Source organism: Tachypleus tridentatus, chromosome 7 (assembly GCF_004210375.1).
Source record: "Tachypleus tridentatus isolate NWPU-2018 chromosome 7, ASM421037v1, whole genome shotgun sequence".
Classification (NCBI taxonomy): Eukaryota; Metazoa; Arthropoda; class Merostomata; order Xiphosura; family Limulidae; genus Tachypleus; species Tachypleus tridentatus.
This window is the reverse complement of record NC_134831.1, coordinates 91,590,733-91,612,148: the sequence shown is the minus strand read 5'-3', so window position 1 is coordinate 91,612,148 and position 21,416 is coordinate 91,590,733.

The following is a 21,416-nucleotide window of genomic DNA, read 5'->3' as shown; positions in this document are numbered from 1 at the left end:
TTTTCTACATGCAGTGTTCATGTTTGATAGTTAAATGTAGCCAGAATAAAGGTCTCTGTCTGAATGCAGTGTTCATGTTTAATAGTTAAATGTAGCCAGAATAAAGGTCTCTATCTGAATGCAGTATTCAAGTTTTTGTTAAATGTAGCTAGAATAAAGGTCTCTGTCTGAATGCATTGTTCACGTTTTTTTGTTAAATGTAGCCAGAATAAAGGTCTCTGTCTGAATGCAGTGTTCATGTTTAACAGTTAAATGTAGTCAGAATAAAGGTCTCTGTCTGAATGCAGTGTTCATGTTTTTTTGTTAATTGTAGCCATAATAAAGTTCTATTTCTACATGCAGTGTTAATGTTTAATAGTTAAATGTAGCCAGAATAAAGGTCTCTGTATCAATGAAGTGTTCATGTTTTTATCTTAAATATAGACAAAATAAAGTTATCTGTCTAAATGCAGTGTTCAGGTTTAATAGTTAAATGTAGCCAATATAAAGTTCTCTGTCTGAACGTAGTGTTCATGTTAATTTTGTTACATCTAGCCAGAATATGGACCTCTGTCTAAGTGCAGTGATTATGTTTAATAGTTAATTGTAGCTAGAATAAAGGTCTCTGTCAAAATGCAGTATTCATGTCTAATAGTTAAATGTAGTCAGAATAAAGTTCTCTGTCTGAAAGCATCTTTCATGTTTAATAGTTAAATGTAGCCAGAATAAAGGTCTCTGTATGAATGCAGCCTTCATGTTTAATAGTTAAATGTAGTCAAAATAATGTTCTTTGTCTAATTGGAGCGTTCATGTTTATTAGTTTAATGTAACCAGAATAAAGTTCTCTGTCTGAATGCAGCGTTCATGTTCAATAGGTAAATGTAGCCAGAATAAATATCTTAGTCTGAATGCAGCGTTCATGTTTAATAGATAAAAAAACCAGAATAAAGGTCTCTATCTGAATGCAGTAATCAAGTTTTTTGTAAAATGTAGCCAAAATTAAATTCTCTTTCAGAACGCAGTGTTCAGGTTTTTTTTGTTAAATGTAGCCAGAATAAAGATCTCTGTCTAAAGGCAGTATTCATGTTTTTAGGTTAAATGTAGCCAGAATAAATGTCTCTGGCTGAATGGAGCGTTCATGTTTAATAGTAAAATGTAGCCAGAATAAAGGTCTCTGTTTGAATGAGCGTTCAGGTTTTTTTTTGTTAAATGTAGTCAAAATGAAGTTCTCTGTCTGAATGCAGTATTCATGTTTTTTTTGGTAAATGTAGCCAGAATAAAATTCTATTTCTACATGCAGTGTTCATGTTTAATAGTTAAATGTAGATAGAATAAAGGTCTCTGTATGAATGCAGCATTCATGTCTTTAGGTTAAATGTAGCCAGAAGAAAGTTCTCTGTCTGAATGCAGTGTTCATGTTTTTTATGTTAAATGTAGCCAAAATAAAGTTCTCTGTTTAAATGAAAAGTTCTTATTTAATAGTTAAATGTAGCCAGAATAAAGTTCTCTGTCTGAATGCAGTGTTCATGTTTTTTATGTTAAATGTAGCCAAAATAAAGTTCTCTGTTTAAATGAAAAGTTCTTATTTAATAGTTAAATGTAGCAAGAATAAAGGCCTATATCTGAATGCGGTATTCAAGTTTTATGTTAAATGTAGCCAAAATAAAAATTCTCTTTCAGAATGCTGTGTTCAGGTTTTTTTTGTTAAAAGTAGCCAGAATAAAGTTCTCTGTCAAAAGGCAGTATTCATGTTTTTAGGTTAAATGTAGCCAGAATAAATGTCTCTGGCTGAATGGAGCGTTCATGTTTAATAGTAAAATGTAGCCAGAATAAAAGTCTCTGTTTGAATGAGCGTTCAGGTTTTTTTTTGTTAAATGTAGCCAGAATAAAGTTCTCTGTCTGAATGCAGTATTCATGTTTTTTTTGGGAAATGTAGCCAGAATAAAGTTCTATTTCTACATGCAGTGTTCATGTTTAATAGTTAAATGTAGCCAGAATAAAGGTCTCTCTCTGAATGCAGTGCTCATGTTTAATAGTTAAATGTAGCCAAAATAAAGTTCCCTGTCTGAATGCGTTGTTCATGTTTGTTATGTTAAATGTAGCCAAAATAAAGTTCTCTGTTTAATTGAAGAGTTCATATTTAATAGTTAAATGTAGACAGAATAAAGGTCTCTGTCTGAATGCAGTATTCATGTTTTTTGTTAAATGTAGCCATAATAAAGTTCTATTTCTACATGCAGTGTTCATGTTTAATAGTTATATGTATCCAGAATAAAGGTCTCTGTCTGAATGCAGTGTTCATGTTTAATAGTTAAATGTAGCGAGAATAAAGTTCTCTGTCTGAATGAAGGGTTCATGTTTAATAATTAAATGTAGAAAGAATAAAGTTCTCTGTCTGAATACAGTGTTCATGTTTTTTATGTTAAATGTAGCCAAAATAAAGTTCTCTGTTTAAATGAAAAGTTCATATTTAATAGTTAAATGTAGACATAATAAAGGTCTCTGTCTGAATGCAGTGTTCATGTTTTTTTCCTTAAATCTAGCCATAATATATTTCTTTTTCTACATGCAGTGTTCATGTTTGATAGTTAAATGTAGCCAGAATAAAGGTCTCTGTCTGAATGCAGTGTTGATGTTTTTTTTGTTAAATGTAATCATAATAAAGTTCTCTGTTTAAATGAAGAATTCATATTTAATAGTTAAATGTAGACAGAATGAAGGTCTCTGTCTGAATGCAGCATTCATGACTTTAAGTTAACTGTAGCGAAAATAAAGTTCTCTGTCTGAATGCAAAGTTCATGTTTAATAATTAAATGTAGATTGAATAAAGATCTCTGTCTGAATGCAGCATTCATGTTTTTAGGCTAAATATAGCCAGAATAAATGTTTCTGTCTGAATGCAGCGTTCATGTTTATAGGTAAATGTAGCCAGAATGAAGGCTTCTGATTGAATTCAGCTTTCAGGTTTAATAGTTAAATATAGCCAGAATAAAGTTTTCTGTCTGAATGCAGTATTCAAGTTTTTATTTTCAATGTAGCCAAAAAGATGTCTTTTTCTTAATTAAGCTTTCATGTTTAATAGTTAAATTTAGCCAAAATAAAGGTCGCTGTCTGAATGCAGCATTCATGTTTTTAGGCTAAATGTAGCCAGAATAAATGACTTTTTCTTAATTCAGTTTTCATGTTTAATAGTTAAATGTAGCCAGAATAAAGGTCGCCGTCTGAATGCAGCGCATATTTAATATTTAAATGTAGCCATAATAAAGATCTCTGTCTGAATGCAGCATTCATGTTTTTAGGCTAAGTGTAGCCATAATAAATGTTTATGTCTGAATGCAGTGTTCATGTTTATAGGTAAATGTACACAGAATGAAGATCTCTGTTTGAATTCAGCGTTCAGGTTTATTAGATAAATATAGCCAGAATAAAGTTTTCTGTCTGAATGCAGTTTTCATGTCTAATAGTTAAATGTAGCCAGAATAAATTTCTCTGTCTAAATGCAGTGTTCATGTTTTTTTGTTAAATGTAGCCATAAAAAAGTTCTATTTCTACATACAGTGTTCATTTTTAATAGTTAAATGTAGCCAGAATAACGGTCTCTGTCTCAATGCATTGTTCTTGTTTAATAGTAAAAGGTAGCCAGAAAAAAGATCTCTGTTTGAAAGCAGCATTCATGTTTTTAGGTTAAATGTAGCCAAAATAAATGTCTCTGTCTGAATGCAGCGTTTATTTAAAATTGTCAAATGTAGGCAGAATAAATTTTCTCTCTAACTGCAGAGTTCATGTTAAATATATAAATATAGCCAGAATAAAGTTCTCCGTTTGAATACAGCGTTCATCTTTAATAGTTAAATGTAGCCAAAATAAAGTTCTCTGTCTGAATGCAGAGTTGAGGTTGTTTTTTTGTTAAATGTAGCCAAGATAAAGTTCTCTGTCTAAATACAGTGTTCATGTTTTTAGGTTAAATGTAGCAAAACAAATGTACTTGCCTGAATGCTGCGTTCATGTTTTTAAGTTAAATTGAGCCAGAATGGAAATCTCTGTCTGAATGCAATATTAACGTTTTACGTTAAATATAGCCAGAATAAAGTTCTTTGTTTAAATGCTGTGTTCTTGTTTAACAGTTAAATGTAGGCAGAATAAAGGTCTTTGTCTGAATGCAGTATTCAAGTTTTTATGTTAAATGTAGCGAGACAAAATACCTCTGTCTGAATGCAGCGTTCATGTTTAATAGTTAAATGTAGCCAGAATAAAGGTCTCTGTCTAAATGTAGCGTTCATCTTTAATAGTTAAATGTAGCCAAAATAAAGTTCTCTGTTTAAATGAAGAGTTAATATTTAATAGTTAAATGTAGCCAGAATAAAGTCTCTGTCTGAATGCAGGGTTCATGTTTAATAATTAAATGTAGATAGAATATAGGTCTCTGTCTAAATGCAGCATTCATGTCTTTAGGTTAAATGTAGCCAGAATAAAGTTCTCTGTCTGAATGCAGTGTTCATGTTTTTTATGTTAAATGTAGCCAAAATAAAGTTCTCTGTTTAAATGAAAAGTTCTTATTTAATAGTTAAATGTAGCCAGAATAAAGTTCTCTGTCTGAATGCAGTGTTCATGTTTTTATGTTAAATGTAGCCAAAATAAAGTTCTCTGTTTAAATGAAAAGTTCATATTTAATAGTTAAATGTAGCCAGAATAAAGGTCTCTATCTGAATGCAGTATTCAAGTTTTTTGCTAAATGTAGCTAGAATAAATTCTCTTTCAGAATGCAGTTTCAGGTTTTTTTTGTTAAATGTAGCCAGAATAAAGTTCTCTGTCAAAATGCAGTATTCATGTTTTTATGTTAAATGTAGCCAGAATAAATGTCTCTGTCTGAATGCAGCGTTCATGTTTAATAGTAAAATGTAGCCAGAATAAAGGTCTCTGTTTGAATGAGCGTTCAGGTTTTTTTTGTTAAATGTAGCCAGAATAAAGTTCTCTGTCTGAAGGCAGTATTCATGTTTTTTTTGGTAAATGTAGCCAGAATAAAGTTCTATTTCTAATGCAGTGTTCATGTTTAATAGTTAAATGTAGACAGAATAAAGGTCTCTGTCTGAATGCAGAGTTGATGTTTAATAGTTAAATGTAGCCAGAATAAAGTTCTCTGTTTAAATGAAGAGTTCATATTTAATAGTTAAATGTAGACAGAATAAAGGTCTCTGTCTGAATGCAGCATTCATGACTTTAAGTTAAATGTAGCCAAAATAAAGTTCTCTGTCTGAATGCAGGGTTCATGTTTAATAATTAAATGTAGATAGAATAAAGGTCTCTGTCTGAATGCAGCATTCATGTTTTTATGTTAAATGTAGCCAAAATAAAGTTCTCTTTTTAAATGAAAAGTTCATATTTAATAGTTAAATGTAGACAGAATAATGGTCTCTGTCTGAATGCAGTGTTCATGTTTATTTTTGTTAAATGTAGCCATAATATAGTTCTTTTTCTACATGCAGTGTTTATGTTTGATAGTTAAATGTAGCCAGAATAAAGGCCTCTATCTGAATGCAGTATTCAAGTTTTATGTTAAATGTAGCCAAAATAAAGTTCTTTGTTTAAATGCAGAGTTCATATTTAATAGTTAAATGTAGCCAGAATAAATGTATCTGTCTGAATGCAGCGTTCATGTTTAATAGTTAAATGTAGCCAGAATAAAGTTCTCTGTTTGAATGCAGCGTTCATCTTTAATAGTTAAATGTAGCCAAAATAACGTTCTCTGTTTAAATGAAGAGTTCATGTTTAATAGTTAAATGTAGACAGAATAAAGGTCTCTGTCTGAATGCAGAATTCATGTTTTTTTGTTAAATGTAGCCAGAATAAAGTTCTATTTCTAATGCAGTGTTCATGTTTAATAGTTAAATGTAGCCAGAATAAAGGTCTCTGTCTGAATGCAGTATTCAAGTTTTTTAGTTAAATGTAGCCAGAATAAAGGTCTCTGTCTGAATGCATTGTTCATGTTTTTTTGTTAAATGTAGCCGGAATAAAGGTCTCTGTCTGAATGCAGCTTTCATGTTTAATAGTTAAATGTAGCCAGAATAAAGGTCTCTGTCTGAATGCAGTGTTCATGTTTAATAATTAAATAAAGCCAGAATAAAGGTATCTTTCTAAATGCAGCATTTATGTCTTTAGGTTAAATGTAGCCAAATAAAGTTCTCTGTCTTAATGCAGTGTTCATGTTTTAGTTAAATGTAGCCAGAATAAAGGTCTCTGTCTGAATGCAGTGTTCATGTTTTTTTTTGTTAAATGTAGCCAGAATAAAGTTCTATTTCTACATGCAGTGTTCATGTTTAATAGTTAAATGTAGCCAGAATAAAGATCTCTATCTGAATGCAGTATTCAAGTTTTTTTGATAAATGTAGCCAGAATAAAGTCTTTGTCTGAATGCAGTGTTCATGTTTTTTTTTTAAATGTAGCCAGAATAAAGTTCTCTGTTTAAAGGTAGTGTTAATGTTTAATAGTTAAATGTAGCCAGAATAAAGGTCTCTGTTTAAATGAAGAGTTCATATTTAATAGTTAAGTGTAGACAGAATAAAGGTCTCTGTCTGAATGCAAAGTTCATCTTTTTTTTTTTTTGTTAAATGTAGCCATAATAAAATTCTATTTCTACATGCAGTGTTCATGTTTAATAGTTAAATGTAGCCAGAATAAAGGTCTCTGTCTGAATGCAGTGTTCATGTTTAATAGTTAAATGTGGCCAGAATAAAGATCTCTGTCTGAAAGCAGCATTCATGTTTTTTTTGTTAAATGTAGCCAGAATAAAGGTCTCTGTCTGAATGCAGTGTTTATGTTTAATAGTTAAATGTAGCCAGAATAAAGGTCTCTGTCTAAATGCAGCGTTCATCTTTAATAGTTAAATGTAGCCAAAAAAAAGTTCTCTGTTTAAATGAAGAGTTCATTTTTAATAGTTAAATGTAGCCAGAATAAAGGTCTCTCTCTGAATGCAGTGTTCATGTTTAATAGTTAAATGTAGCCAGAATAAAGGTCTCTATCTGAATGCAGTATTCAAGTTTTTTGTTAAATGTAGCCAGAATAAAGTTCTCTGTCTGAATGCGTTGTTCATATTTGTTATGTTAAATGTAGCCAAAATAAAGTTCTCTGTTTAATTGAAGAGTTCATATTTAATAGTTAAATGTAGACAGAATAAAGGTCTCTGTTTGAATGCAGTGTTCATGTTCTTTTTGTTAAATGTAGTTATAATAAAGTTCCATTTCTACATGCAGTGTTCACGTTTAATACTTAAATGTAGCCAGAATAATGGTCTCTGTCTGAATGCAGCATTCATGACTTTAAATTAAATGTAGCCAGAATAAAGTTCTCTGTCTGAATGCAGGGTTCATGTTTGATAATTAAATGTAGCCAGAATAAAGTTCTCTGTCTGAATGCAGTGTTTATGTTTTTTATCCTTAAATGTAGCCAGAATAAATTTCTTTTCTAATGCAGTGTTCATGTTTGATAGTTAAATGTAGCCAGAATAAAGGTCTCTGTCTGAATGCAGTGTTCATGTTTAATAGTTAAATGTAGCCAGAATAAAGGTCTCTGTCTGAATGCAGTATTCAAGTTTTTTTGTTAAATGTAGCTAGAATAAAGGTCTCTGTCTGAATGCATTGTTCATGTTTTTTTGTTAAATGTAGCCAGAATAAAGGTCTCTGTCTGAATGCAGTGTTCATGTTTAACAGTTAAATGTAGCCAGAATAAAGGTCTCTGTCTGAATGCAGTGTTCATGTTTTTTGTTAAATGTAGCCAGAATAAAGTTCTCTTTCTAATGCAGTGTTAATGTTTAATAGTTAAATGTAGCCAGAATAAAGGTCTCTGTCTCAATGCAGTGTTCATGTTTTTTATCTTAAATGTAGCCAAAATAAAGTTATCTGTCTAAATGCAGTGTTCATGTTTAATAGTTAAATGTAGCCAAATAAAGTTCTCTGTCTGAATGCAGAGTTCATGTTAATTTTGTTAAATGTAGCCAGAATATGGACCTCTGTCTAATGCAGTGATTATGTTTAATAGTTAAATGTAGCTAGAATAAAGGTCTCTGTCAAAATGCAGTATTCATGTTTAATAGTTAAATGTAGCCAGAATAAAGTTCTCTGTCTGAAAGCATCTTTCATGTTTAATAGTTAAATGTAGCCAGAATAAAGGTCTCTGTCTGAATGCAGCCTTCATGTTTAATAGTTAAATGTAGTCAAAATAATGTTCTTTGTCTAATTGCAGCGTTCATGTTTATTAGTTTAATGTAGCCAGAATAAAGTTCTCTGTCTGAATGCAGCGTTCATGTTTAATAGGTAAATGTAGCCAGAATAAATATCTTAGTCTGAATGCAGCGTTCATGTTTAATAGTTAAAAAAGCAGAATAAAGGTCTCTATCTGAATGCAGTATTCAAGTTTTTTGTTAAATGTAGCCAAAATAAATTCTCTTTCAGAATGCAGTGTTCATGTTTTTTTTTGTTAAATGTAGCCAGAATAAAGATCTCTGTCTAAATGCAGTATTCATGTTTTTTAGGTTAAATGTAGCCAGAATAAATGTCTCTGTCTGAATGCAGCGTTCATGTTTAATAGTAAAATGTAGCCAGAATAAAGGACTCTTTTTGAATGAGCGTTCATGTTTTTTTTTGGTAAATGTAGCCAAAATAAAGTTCTCTGTCTGAATGCAGTATTCATGTTTTTTTTTTAAATGTAGCCAGAATAAAATTCTATTTCTAATGCAGTGTTCATGTTTAATAGTTAAATGTAGATAGAATAAAGGTCTCTGTCTGAATGCAGCATTCATGTTTTAGGTTAAATGTAGCCAGAATAAAGTTCTCTGTCTGAATGCAGTGTTCATGTTTTTTATGTTAAATGTAGCCAAAATAAAGTTCTCTGTTTAAATGAAAAGTTCTTATTTAATAGTTAAATGTAGCCAGAATAAAGTTCTCTGTCTGAATGCAGTGTTCATGTTTTTATGTTAAATGTAGCCAAAATAAAGTTCTCTGTTTAAATGAAAAGTTCATATTTAATAGTTAAATGTAGCCAGAATAAAGGTCTCTGTCTGAATGCAGTATTCATGTTTTATGTTAAATGTAGCCAGAATAAAAATTCTCTTTCAGAATGCAGTGTTCATGTTTTTTTTGTTAAATGTAGCCAGAATAAAGTTCTCTGTCAAAATGCAGTATTCATGTTTTTAGTTAAATGTAGCCAGAATAAATGTCTCTGTCTGAATGCAGCGTTCATGTTTAATAGTTAAATGTAGCCAGAATAAAAGTCTCTGTCTGAATGAGCGTTCATGTTTTTTTTTGTTAAATGTAGCCAGAATAAAGTTCTCTGTCTGAATGCAGTATTCATGTTTTTTTTGGGAAATGTAGCCAGAATAAAGTTCTCTTTCTAAATGCAGTGTTCATGTTTAATAGTTAAATGTAGCCAGAATAAAGGTCTCTCTCTGAATGCAGTGTTCATGTTTAATAGTTAAATGTAGCCAAAATAAAGTTCCCTGTCTGAATGCAGTTGTTCATGTTTGTTATGTTAAATGTAGCCAAAATAAAGTTCTCTGTTTAATTGAAGAGTTCATGTTTAATAGTTAAATGTAGCCAGAATAAAGGTCTCTGTCTGAATGCAGTATTCATGTTTTTTTGTTAAATGTAGCCAGAATAAAGTTCTCTTTCTAATGCAGTGTTCATGTTTAATAGTTAAATGTAGCCAGAATAAAGGTCTCTGTCTGAATGCAGTGTTCATGTTTAATAGTTAAATGTAGCCAGAATAAAGTTCCTGTCTCAATGCAGCGTTAATGTTTAATAGTTAAATGTAGCCAGAATAAAGTTCTCTGTCTGAATGCAGTGTTCATGTTTTTTATGTTAAATGTAGCCAAAATAAAGTTCTCTGTTTAAATGAAAAGTTCATGTTTAATAGTTAAATGTAGCCAGAATAAAGGTCTCTGTCTGAATGCAGTGTTCATGTTTTTTTGTTAAATGTAGCCAGAATATAGTTCTTTTTCTAATGCAGTGTTCATGTTTGATAGTTAAATGTAGCCAGAATAAAGGTCTCTGTCTGAATGCAGTGTTCATGTTTTTTTGTTAAATGTAGCCAGAATAAAGGTCTCCGTTTTAATGCAGGGTTCATGTTTAATAGTTAAATGTAGCCAGAATAAAGGTCTCTGTCTGAATGCAGCATTCATGACTTTAAGTTAAATGTAGCCAAAATAAAGTTCTCTGTCTGAATGCAGTGTTCATGTTTAATAATTAAATGTAGCCAGAATAAAGATCTCTGTCTGAATGCAGCATTCATGTTTTTTAGTTAAATGTAGCCAGAATAAATGTTTCTGTCTGAATGCAGCGTTCATGTTTATAGTTAAATGTAGCCAGAATAAAGGCTTCTGATTGAATGCAGCTTTCATGTTTAATAGTTAAATGTAGCCAGAATAAAGTTTCTGTCTGAATGCAGTGTTCATGTTTAATAGTTAAATGTAGCCAGAATAAAGGTCTCTGTCTGAATGCAGTATTCATGTTTTTTATTTTAAATGTAGCCAAAAGATGTCTTTTTTTCTTAATTAAGCTTTCATGTTTAATAGTTAAATTTAGCCAAAATAAAGGTCTCTGTCTGAATGCAGCATTCATGTTTTAGGTTAAATGTAGCCAGAATAAATGACTTTTTCTTAATGCAGTTTTCATGTTTAATAGTTAAATGTAGCCAGAATAAAGGTCTCTGTCTGAATGCAGCGCATGTTTAATATTTAAATGTAGCCAGAATAAAGATCTCTGTCTGAATGCAGCATTCATGTTTTTTAGTTAAATGTAGCCAGAATAAATGTTTATGTCTGAATGCAGTGTTCATGTTTATAGGTAAATGTACCAGAATAAAGATCTCTGTTTGAATGCAGCGTTCATGTTTATTAGTTAAATGTAGCCAGAATAAAGTTTTCTGTCTGAATGCAGTTTTCATGTTTAATAGTTAAATGTAGCCAGAATAAATTTCTCTGTCTAAATGCAGTGTTCATGTTTTTTTGTTAAATGTAGCCATAAAAAAGTTCTATTTCTAATGCAGTGTTCATTTTAATAGTTAAATGTAGCCAGAATAATGGTCTCTGTCTCAATGCATTGTTCATGTTTAATAGTTAAATGTAGCCAGAATAAAGATCTCTGTCTGAAAGCAGCATTCATGTTTTTTAGGTTAAATGTAGCCAAAATAAATGTCTCTGTCTGAATGCAGCGTTTATTTAAAATTGTCAAATGTAGCCAGAATAAATTTTCTCTCTAACTGCAGAGTTCATGTTAAATATATAAATGTAGCCAGAATAAAGTTCTCTGTTTGAATGCAGCGTTCATGTTTAATAGTTAAATGTAGCCAAAATAAAGTTCTCTGTCTGAATGCAGAGTTGAGGTTGTTTTATTTGTTAAATGTAGCCAGAATAAAGTTCTCTGTCTAAATGCAGTGTTCATGTTTTTTAGGTTAAATGTAGCAAAATAAATGTCTTGTCTGAATGCAGCGTTCATGTTTTAGTTAAATTGAGCCAGAATAAATCTCTGTCTGAATGCAATATTAATGTTTTACGTTAAATATAGCCAGAATAAAGTTCTTTGTTTAAATGCTGTGTTCTTGTTTAACAGTTAAATGTAGGCAGAATAAAGGTCTTTGTCTGAATGCAGTATTCAAGTTTTTATGTTAAATGTAGCCAGAATAAATACCTCTGTCTGAATGCAGCGTTCATGTTTAATAGTTAAATGTAGCCAGAATAAAGGTCTCTGTCTAAATGCAGCGTTCATCTTTAATAGTTAAATGTAGCCAAAATAAAGTTCTCTGTTTAAATGAAGAGTTCATGTTTAATAGTTAAATGTAGCCAGAATAAAGGTCGCTGTTTGAAGGCAGCGTTGATGTTAAATAGTTAAATGTAGCCAGAATAAAGATCTCTGTCTGAATGCAGTATTCAAGTTTTTTGTTAAATGTAGCTAGAATAAAATCTCTGTCTAAATGCAGAATTCATGTTTTTAAGTTAAATGTAGCCAGAATAAAGTTCTCTTTCTAAATGCAGTATTCATGTTTAATAGTTAAATGTAGTCAGAATAAACGTCTCTGTCTGAATGCAGCATTCATGTTTTTAGGTTAAATGTAGCCAGAATAAATGTCTCTGTTTGAATGCAGCGTTCATGTTTAATAGTTAAATGTAGCCAGAATAAAGTTATATGTCTAAATGCAGTATTCAAGTTTTTATTTTAAATGTAGCCAGAATAAATGTCTTTTCTTAATTCAGCTTTCATGTTTAACAGTTAAATTTAGCCAGAATAAAGGTCGCTGTCTGAATGCATTGTTGATGTTTAATAGTTAAATGTAGCCAGAATAAAGGTCTCTATCTGAATGCAGTATTCAAGTTTTTTGTTAAATGTAGCTAGAATAAATTCTCTGTCTGAATGCAGTGTTCATGCTTGTTTTTGTTAAATGTAGCCAGAATAAATTTCTCTCTCTAAAGGCAGTGTTAATGTTTAATAGTTAAATGTAGCCACAATAAAGGTCTCTGTCTGAATGCAGATTTCCTCTTTTTAGGTTAAATATAGCCAAATAAATGTCTCTGTCTGAATGCAGCGTTGATGTTTAATAGTTAAATGTAGCCAGAAAGAAGTTCTTGTTTGAATGCAGTGTTCATGTTTTTTTTGTTAAATGTTGTCAGAATAAATTCTCTGTCTGAATGCAGTATTCAAGTTTTTATTTTAAATGTAGCCAGAATAAATGTCTTTTTCTTAATTCAGCTTTCATGTTTAACAGTTAAATTTAGCCAGAATAAAGGTCGCTGTCTGAATGCAGTGTTGATGTTTAATAGTTAAATGTAGCCAGAATAAAGTTATTTGTAAAAATGCAGCGTTAATGTTTAAATGTTAAATGTAGCTAGAATAATGTACTGTGTCTAAATGCATTGTTCATGTTTAATAATTTTATTTAGCCAGAATTAAGTTTTCTGTCTGAATTCAGTGTTCATGTATAATAGTTAAATGTAGCCAGAATAAAGTTATATGTCTAAATGCAGTATTCAAGTTTTTATTTTAAATGTAGCCAGAATAAATGTCACTTTCTTAATTCAGCTTTTATGTTTAACAGTTAAATTTAGCCAGAATAAAGGTCGCTGTTTGAATGCATTGTTGATGTTTAATAGTTAAATGTAGCCAGAATAAAGGTCTCTATCTGAATGCAGTATTCAAGTTTTTTGTTAAATGTAGCTAGAATAAATTATCTGTCTGAATGCAGTGTTCATGCTTGTTTTTGTTAAATGTAGCCAGAATAAAGGTCTCTATCTGAATGCAATATTCAAGTTTTTTGTTAAATGTAGCTAGAATAAATTATCTGTCTGAATGCAGTGTTCATGCTTGTTTTTGTTAAATGTAGCCAGAATAAATTCTCTCTCTAAAGGCAGTGTTAATGTTTAATAGTTAAATGTAGCCACAATAAAGGTCTCTGTCTGAATGCAGATTTCCTCTTTTTAGGTTAAATATAGCCAGAATAAATGTCTCTGTCTGAATGCAGCGTTGATGTTTAATAGTTAAATGTAGCCAGAAAAAGTTCTTTGTTTGAATGCAGTGTTCATGTTTTTTTTAGTTAAATGTTGTCAGAAAAAATTTCTCTGTCTGAATGCAGTATTCAAGTTTTTATTTTAAATGTAGCCAGAATAAATGTCTTTTTCTTAATTCAGCTTTCATGTTTAACAGTTAAATTTAGCCAGAATAAAGGTCGCTGTCTGAATGCAGTGTTGATGTTTAATAGTTAAATGTAGCCAGAATAAAGTTATTTGTAAAAATGCAGCGTTAATGTTTAAATGTTAAATGTAGCCAGAATAATGTACTGTGTCTAAATGCAGTTGTTCATGTTTAATAATTTTATTTAGCCAGAATTAAGTTTTCTGTCTGAATTCAGTGTTCATGTATAATAGTTAAATGTAGCCAGAATAAAGGTCTCTGTCTGAATGCAGTGTTCATGTTTTTAGGTTAAATGTAGCCAGAATAAAGATCTCTGTCTGAATGCAGCATTCATGTTTTTAGGTTAAATGTAGCCAAAATAAATGTCTCTGTCTGAATGCAGCGTTTATTTAAAATTGTCAAATGTAGCCAGAATAAATTTTCTCTTTAAATGCAGTGTTCATGTTAAATACATAAGTATAGCCAGAATAAAGTTCTCTGTTTGAATACAGCGTTCATCTTTAATAGTTAAATGTAGCCAAAATAAAGTTCTCTGTCTGAATGCAGTGTTGAGTTGTTGTTTTTTGTTAAATGTAGCCAAGATGAAGTTCTCTGTCTAAATACAGTGTTCATGTTTTTAGGTTAAATGTAGCAAAACAAATGTACTTGCCTGAATGCAGCGTTCATGTTTTTAAGTTAAATGTAGCCAGAATAAATCTCTGTCTGAATGCAATATTAATGTTTTACGTTAAATGTAGCCAGAATAAAGTTCTTTGTTTAAATGCAGTGTTCATGTTTAATAGTTAAATGAAGGCAGAATAAAGGTCTCTTGTCTGAATGCAGTATTCAGTTTTTTATGTTAAATGTAGCCAGAATAAATGTCTTTTCTGAATGCAGTTTTCATATTTAATAGTTAAATGTAGCCAGAATAAAGGTCTCTGTCTAAATGCAGCGTTCATCTTTAATAGTTAAATGTAGCCAAAATAAAGTTCTCTGTTTAAATGAAGAGTTAATATTTAATAGTTAAATGTAGACAGAATAAAGGTCCCTGTCTGAAGGCAGCGTTGATGTTAAATAGTTAAATGTAGCCAGAATAAAGATCTCTGTCTGAATGCAGTATTCAAGTTTTTGTTAAATGTAGCTAGAATAAAATCTCTGTCTAAATGCAGAATTCATGTTTTTAAGTTAAATGTAGCCAGAATAAAGTTCTCTTTCTAAATGCAGTATTCATGTTTAATAGTTAAATGTATTCAGAATAAACGTATCCTGTCTGAATGCAGCATTCCTGTTTTTAGGATAAATATAGCCAGAATAAATGTCTCTGTTTGAATGCAGCGTTCATGTTTAATAGTTAAATGTAGCCAGAATAAAGTTATCTGTCTAAATGCAGTATTCAAGTTTTTATTTTAAATGTAGCCAGAATAAATGTCTTTTCTTAATTCAGCTTTCATGTTTAACAGTTAAATTTAGCCAGAATAAAGGTCGCTGTTTGAATGCATTGTTGATGTTTAATAGTTAAATGTAGCCAGAATAAAGGTCTCTATCTGAATGCAGTATTCATGTTTTTTTGTTAAATGTAGCTAGAATAAATTCTCTGTCTGAATGCAGTGTTCATGCTTTTTTTGTTAAATGTAGCCAGAATAAATTTCTCTGTCTAAAGGCAGTGTTAATGTTTAATAGTTAAATGTAGCCACAATAAAGGTCTCTGTCTGAATGCAGATTTCCTGTTTTTAGGTTAAATATAGCCAGAATAAATGTTTCTGTCTGAATGCAGCGTTGATGTTTAATAGTTAAATGTAGCCAGAAAGAAGTTCTTTGTTTGAATGCAGTGTTCATGTTTTTTTTGTTAAATGTTGTCAGAAAAAATGTCTTTTTCTTAATTCAGCTTTCATGTGTAACAGTTAACTTTAGCCAGAATAAAGGTCGCTGTCTGAATGCATTGTTGATGTTTAATAGTTAAATGTAGCCAGAATAAAGTTATTTGTAAAAATGCAGCGTTAATGTTTAAATGTTAAATGTAGCCAGAATAATGTACTGTGTCTAAATGCAGTGTTCATGTTTAATAATTTTATGTAGCCAGAATTAAGTTTTCTGTCTGAATGCAGTGTTCATGTTTAATAGTTAAATGTAGCCAGAATAAAGGTATCTGTCTGAATGCAGTGTTCATGTTTAATAGTTAAATGTAGCCAGAAAAAAGATCTCTGTCTGAAAGCAGAATTCATGTTTTTAGGTTAAATGTAGCCAAAATAAATGTCTCTGTCTGAATGCAGCGTTCATGTAAAATAGTCAAATGTAGCCAGAATAAATTTTCTCTTTAAATGCAGTGTTCATGTTAAATACATAAATATAGCCAGAATAAAGTTCTCTGTTTGAATACAGCGTTCATCTTTAATAGTTAAATGTAGCCAAAATAAAGTTCTCTGTCTGAATGCAGTGTTCATGTTTTTTTTGTTAAATGTAGCCAGAATAAAGTTCTCTGTCTAAATACAGTGTTCATGTTTTTAGGTTAAATGTAGCAAGAACAAATGTATTTGCCTGAATGTAGCGTTCATGTTTTTAAGTTAAATTGAGCCAGAATGAAAATCTCTGTCTGAATGCAGTATTAACGTTTTACGTTAAATATAGCCAGAATAAAGGTCTCTGTCTGAATGCAGTATTCAAGTTTTTATTTTAAATGTAGCCAAATAAATGTCTTTTTCTTAATTAAGCTTTCATGTTTAATAGTTAAATTTAGCCAAAATAAAGATCGCTGTCTGAATGCAGCATTCATGTTTTAGGTTAAATGTAGCCAGAATAAATGTTTCTGTCTGAATGCAGCGTTCATGTTTTTTTTTAGTTAAATGTAGCCAGAATAAAGTTCTCTTCTAATGCAGTGTTCATGTTTTTAGGTTAAATGTAGCCAGAATAAAGGTCTCTGTCTGAATGCAGTATTCAAGTTTTATGTTAAATGTAGCCAGAATAAATGACTTTTTCTTAATTCAGTTTTCATGTTTAATAGTTAAATGTAGCCAGAATAAAGGTCTCCGTCTGAATGCAGCGCATGTTTAATATTTAAATGTAGCCATAATAAAGATCTCTGTCTGAATGCAGCATTCATGTTTTTAGGCTAAGTGTAGCCAGAATGAAAGCCTCTGTTTGAATTCAGCGTTCAGGTTTAATAGATAAATATACCCAGAATAAAGTTTTCTGTCTGAATGCAGTTTTCATGTTTAATAGTTAAATGTAGCCAGAATAAATTTCTCTGTCTAAATGCAGTGTTCATGTTTTTTTTTTGTTAAATGTAGCCAGAAAAAAGTGTTCTATTTCTAAATGCAGTGTTCATTTTAATAGTTAAATGTAGCCAGAATAAAGGTCTCTGTCTAAATGCAGTGTTCTTGTTTAATAGTAAATGTAGCCAGAATAAAGATCTCTGTTTGAAAGCAGCATTCATGTTTTTTAGGTTAAATGTAGCCAGAATAAATGTCTCTGTCTGAATGCAGCGTTTATTTAAAATTGTCAAATGTAGCCAGAATAAATAAATCTCTCTAACTGCAGAGTTCATGTTAAATATATAAATATAGCCAGAATAAAGTTTTCTGTTTGAATACAGCGTTCATCTTTAATAGTTAAATGTAGCCAAAATAAAGTTCTCTGTCTGAATGCAAAGTTGAGGTTTTTTTTTTGTTAAATGTAGCCAAATAAAGTTCTCTGTCTAAATGCAGTGTTCATGTTTTTTAGGTTAAATGTAGCAAAATAAATGTCTTGTCTGAATGCAGCGTTCATGTTTTTTAGTTAAATTGAGCCAGAATAAATCTCTGTCTGAATGCAATATTAACGTTTTACGTTAAATATAGCCAGAATAAAGTTCTTTGTTTAAATGCAGTGTTCATGTTTAATAGTTAAATGTAGCCAGAATAAAGTTTTGTCTGAATGCAGTATTCAAGTTTTTATGTTAAATGTAGCCAGACAAAATGCCTCTGTCTGAATGCAGCGTTCATGTTTAATAGTTAAATGTAGCCAGAATAAAGGTCTCTGTTTAAATGAAGAATTAATATTTAATAGTTAAATGTAGACAGAATATAGATCTCTGTCTGAATGCAGTATTCAAGTTTTTTGTTAAATGTAGCTAGAATAAAATCTCTGTCTAAATGCAGAATTCATGTTTTTAAATTAAATGTGGCCAGAATAAAGTTCTATTTCTAAATGCAGTATTCATGTTTAATAGTTAAATGTAGTCAGAATAAAGTTCTCTGTCTGAAAGCAGCATTCATGTTTTTATGTTAAATGTAGCCAAAATAAATGTCTCTGTCTGAATGCAGCGTTCATGTTTAATAAATAAATGTAGCCAGAATAAAGTTCTCTTTCTAGTTGCAGCTTTCATATTTAATAGTTATATGTAGCCAGAATAAAGGTCGCTGTCTGAATGCAGCGTTGATGTTTAATAATTAAATGTAGCCAGAATAAAGTTCTATGTCGGAATGCAGTGTTCATGTTTAATAGTTAAATGTAGTCTGAATAAACGTCTCTGTCTGAATGCAGCATTCCTGTTTTTAGGATAAATATAGCCAGAATAAATGTCTCTGTTTGAATGCAGCGTTCATGTTTAATAGTTAAATGTAGCCATAATAAAGTAATCTGTCTAGATGCAGGGTTCATGTTTAATAGTTAAATGTAGCCAGCATAAAGTTCTTTATTTGAATGCAGTGTTATGTTTTTTTTTGTTAAATGTAGTCAGAATAAAGTTCTCTGTCTGAAAGCAGCATTCATGTTTTTATGTTAAATGTAGCCAAAATAAATGTCTCTGTCTGAATGCAGCGTTCATGTTTAATAAATAAATGTAGCCAGAATAAAGTTCTCTTTCTAGTTGCAGCTTTCATATTTAATAGTTATATGTAGCCAGAATAAAGGTCGCTGTCTGAATGCAGCGTTGATGTTTAATAATTAAATGTAGCCAGAATAAAGTTCTATGTCGGAATTCAGTGTTCATGTTTAATAGTTAAATGAAGTCTGAATAAACGTCTCTGTCTGAATGCAGAATTCCTGTTTTTAGGATAAATATAGCCAGAATAAATGTCTCTGTTTGAATGCAGCGTTCATGTTTAATAGTTAAATGTAGCCAGAATAAAGTTCTCTGTCTGAATGCAGTGTTCATGTTTAATAGTTAAATGTAGCCAGAACAAAGGTCTCTGTCTGAATGCAGTATTCAAGTTTTTATGTTAAATGTAGCCAGAATAAATGACTTTTTCTTAATTCAGTTTTCACGTTTATAGTTAAATGTAGCCAGAATGAAGGCCTCTGTTTGAATTCAGTGTTCAGGTGTAATAGTTAAATGTAGCCACAATAAAGGTCTCTGTCTGAATGCAGATTTCCTCTTTTTAGGTTAAATATAGCCAGAATAAATGTCTCTGTCTGAATGCAGCGTTGATGTTTAATAGGTAAATGTAGCCAGAAAAAAGTTCTTTGTTTGAATGCAGTGTTCATGTTTTTTATGTTAAATGTTGTCAGGAAAAATGTCTCTGTCTGAATGCAGTATTCAAGTTTTTATTTTAAATGTAGCCAGAATAAATGTCTTTTCCATAATTCAGCTTTCATGTTTAACAGTTAAATTTAGCCAGAATAAAGGTCGCTGTCTGAATGCATTGTTGATGTTTAATAGTTAAATGTAGCCAGAATAAAGTTATTTGTAAAAATGCAGCGTTAATGTTTAAATGTTAAATGTGGCTAGAATAACGGTATCTGTCTGAATGCATTGTTCATGTTTAATAGTTAAATGTAGCCAGAAAAAAGATCTCTGTCTGAAAGCAGGATTCATGTTTTTAGGTTAAATGTAGCCAAAGTAAATGTCTCTGTCTGAATGCAGCGTTCATGTAAAATAGTCAAATGTAGCCAGAATAAATTTTCTCTTTAAATGCAGTGTTCATGTTAAATACATAAATTTGGCCAGAATAAAGTTCTCTGTTTAAATACAGCGTTCATCTTTAATAGTTAAATGTAGCCAGAATAAAGTTCTCTGTCTGAATGCAGTGTTCATTTTTTTTTTGTTAAATGTAGCCAGAATAAAGTTCTCTGTCTAAATACAGTGTTCATGTTTTTAGGTTAAATGTAGCAAGAACAAATGTATTTGTCTGAATGCAGCGTTCATGTTTTAAGTTAAATGAGCCAGAATAAAATCTCTGTCTGAATGCAGTATTAACGTTTTACGTTAAATATAGCCAGAATAAAGGTCTCTGTCTGAATGCAGTATTCAAGTTTTTATGTTAAATGTAGCCAGAATAAATGACTTTTTCTTAATTCAGTTTTCATGTTTAATAGTTAAATGTAGCCAGAATAAAGGTCGCCGTCTGAATGCAGCGTTCATGTTTAATAATTAAATATAGCCATAATAAAGATCTCTGTCTGAATGCAGCATTCATGTTTTTAGGCTAAATGTAGCCAGAATAAATGTTTCTGTCTGAATGCAGCGTTCATGTTTATAGGTAAATGTAGCCAGAATAAAGGCCTCTGTTTGAATTCAGCGTTCAGGTTTAATAGTTAAATATAGCCAGAATAAAGTTGTCTGTCTGAATGCAGCGTTCATGTCTAATAGTTAAATGTATCCAGAATAAAGATCTCTGTCTGAATGCAGTATTCAAGTTTTTATTTTCAAAGAAGCCAAATAGATGTCTTTTTCTTAATTAAGCTTTCATGTTTAATAGTTAAATTTAGCCAAAATAAAGGTCGCTGTCTGAATGCAGCATTCATGTTTTTAGGCTAAGTGTAGCCAGAATAAATGTTTATGTCTGAATTCAGCGTTCATGTTTTTTTTGTTAAATGTAGCCATAATAAAGTTCTATTCCTACATGCAGTGTTCATGTTTTTAGGTTAAATGTAGCCAGAACAAAGGTCTCTGTCTGAATGCAGTATTCAAGTTTTTATGTTAAATGTAGCCAAAATAAATGACTTTTTCTTAATTCAGTTTTCATGTTTAATATTTAAATGTAGCCATAATAAAGATCTCTGTCTGAATGCAGCATTCATGTTTTTAGGTAAATGTAGCCAGAATAAATGTTTATGTCTGAATGCAGCGTTCATGTTTATAGGTAAATGTAGCCAGAATAAAGGCCTCTGTTTGAATTCAGCGTTCAGGTTTAATAGATAAATATAGCCAGAATAAAGTTTTCAGTCTGAATGCAGGTTTCATGTCTAATAGTTAAATGTAGCGAGAATAAATTTCTCTGTCTGAATGCAGTGTTCATGTTTTTAAGTTACATGTGGCCAGAATAAGGTTCTATTTCTAAATGCAGTATTCATGTTTAATAGTTAAATGTATTCAGAATAAACGTCCTTGCCTGAATGCATTATTCAAGTTTTTATGTTAAATGTAGCCAAACAAAATGTGTCTGTCTGAATGCAGAGTTCATGTTTAATAGGTAAATGTAGCCAGAATAAAGTTCTCTGTCTAAATGCAGTGTTCATGTTTTTAGGTTAAATGTAGCCAGAATAAATGTCTCTGTCTGAATGCAGCTTCCATGTTTAATAGATAAATATAGACAGAATAAAATTTTCTGTCTGAATGCAGTCTTCATGACTAATAGTTAAATGTAGCCAGAATAAAGGTCTCTGTCTGAATGCAGTATTCATGTTTTTAACTTAAATGTAACCAAATAGATGTCTTTTTCTTAATTCAGCTTTCATCTTTAACACTTAAATTTAGCCAAATAAAGGTCGCTGTCTGAATGCAGCGTTGATGTTTAATAATTAAATGTAGGCAGAATAAAGTTCTATTCTAAATGCAGTGTTCATGTTTAATAGTTAAATGTAGCCAGAATA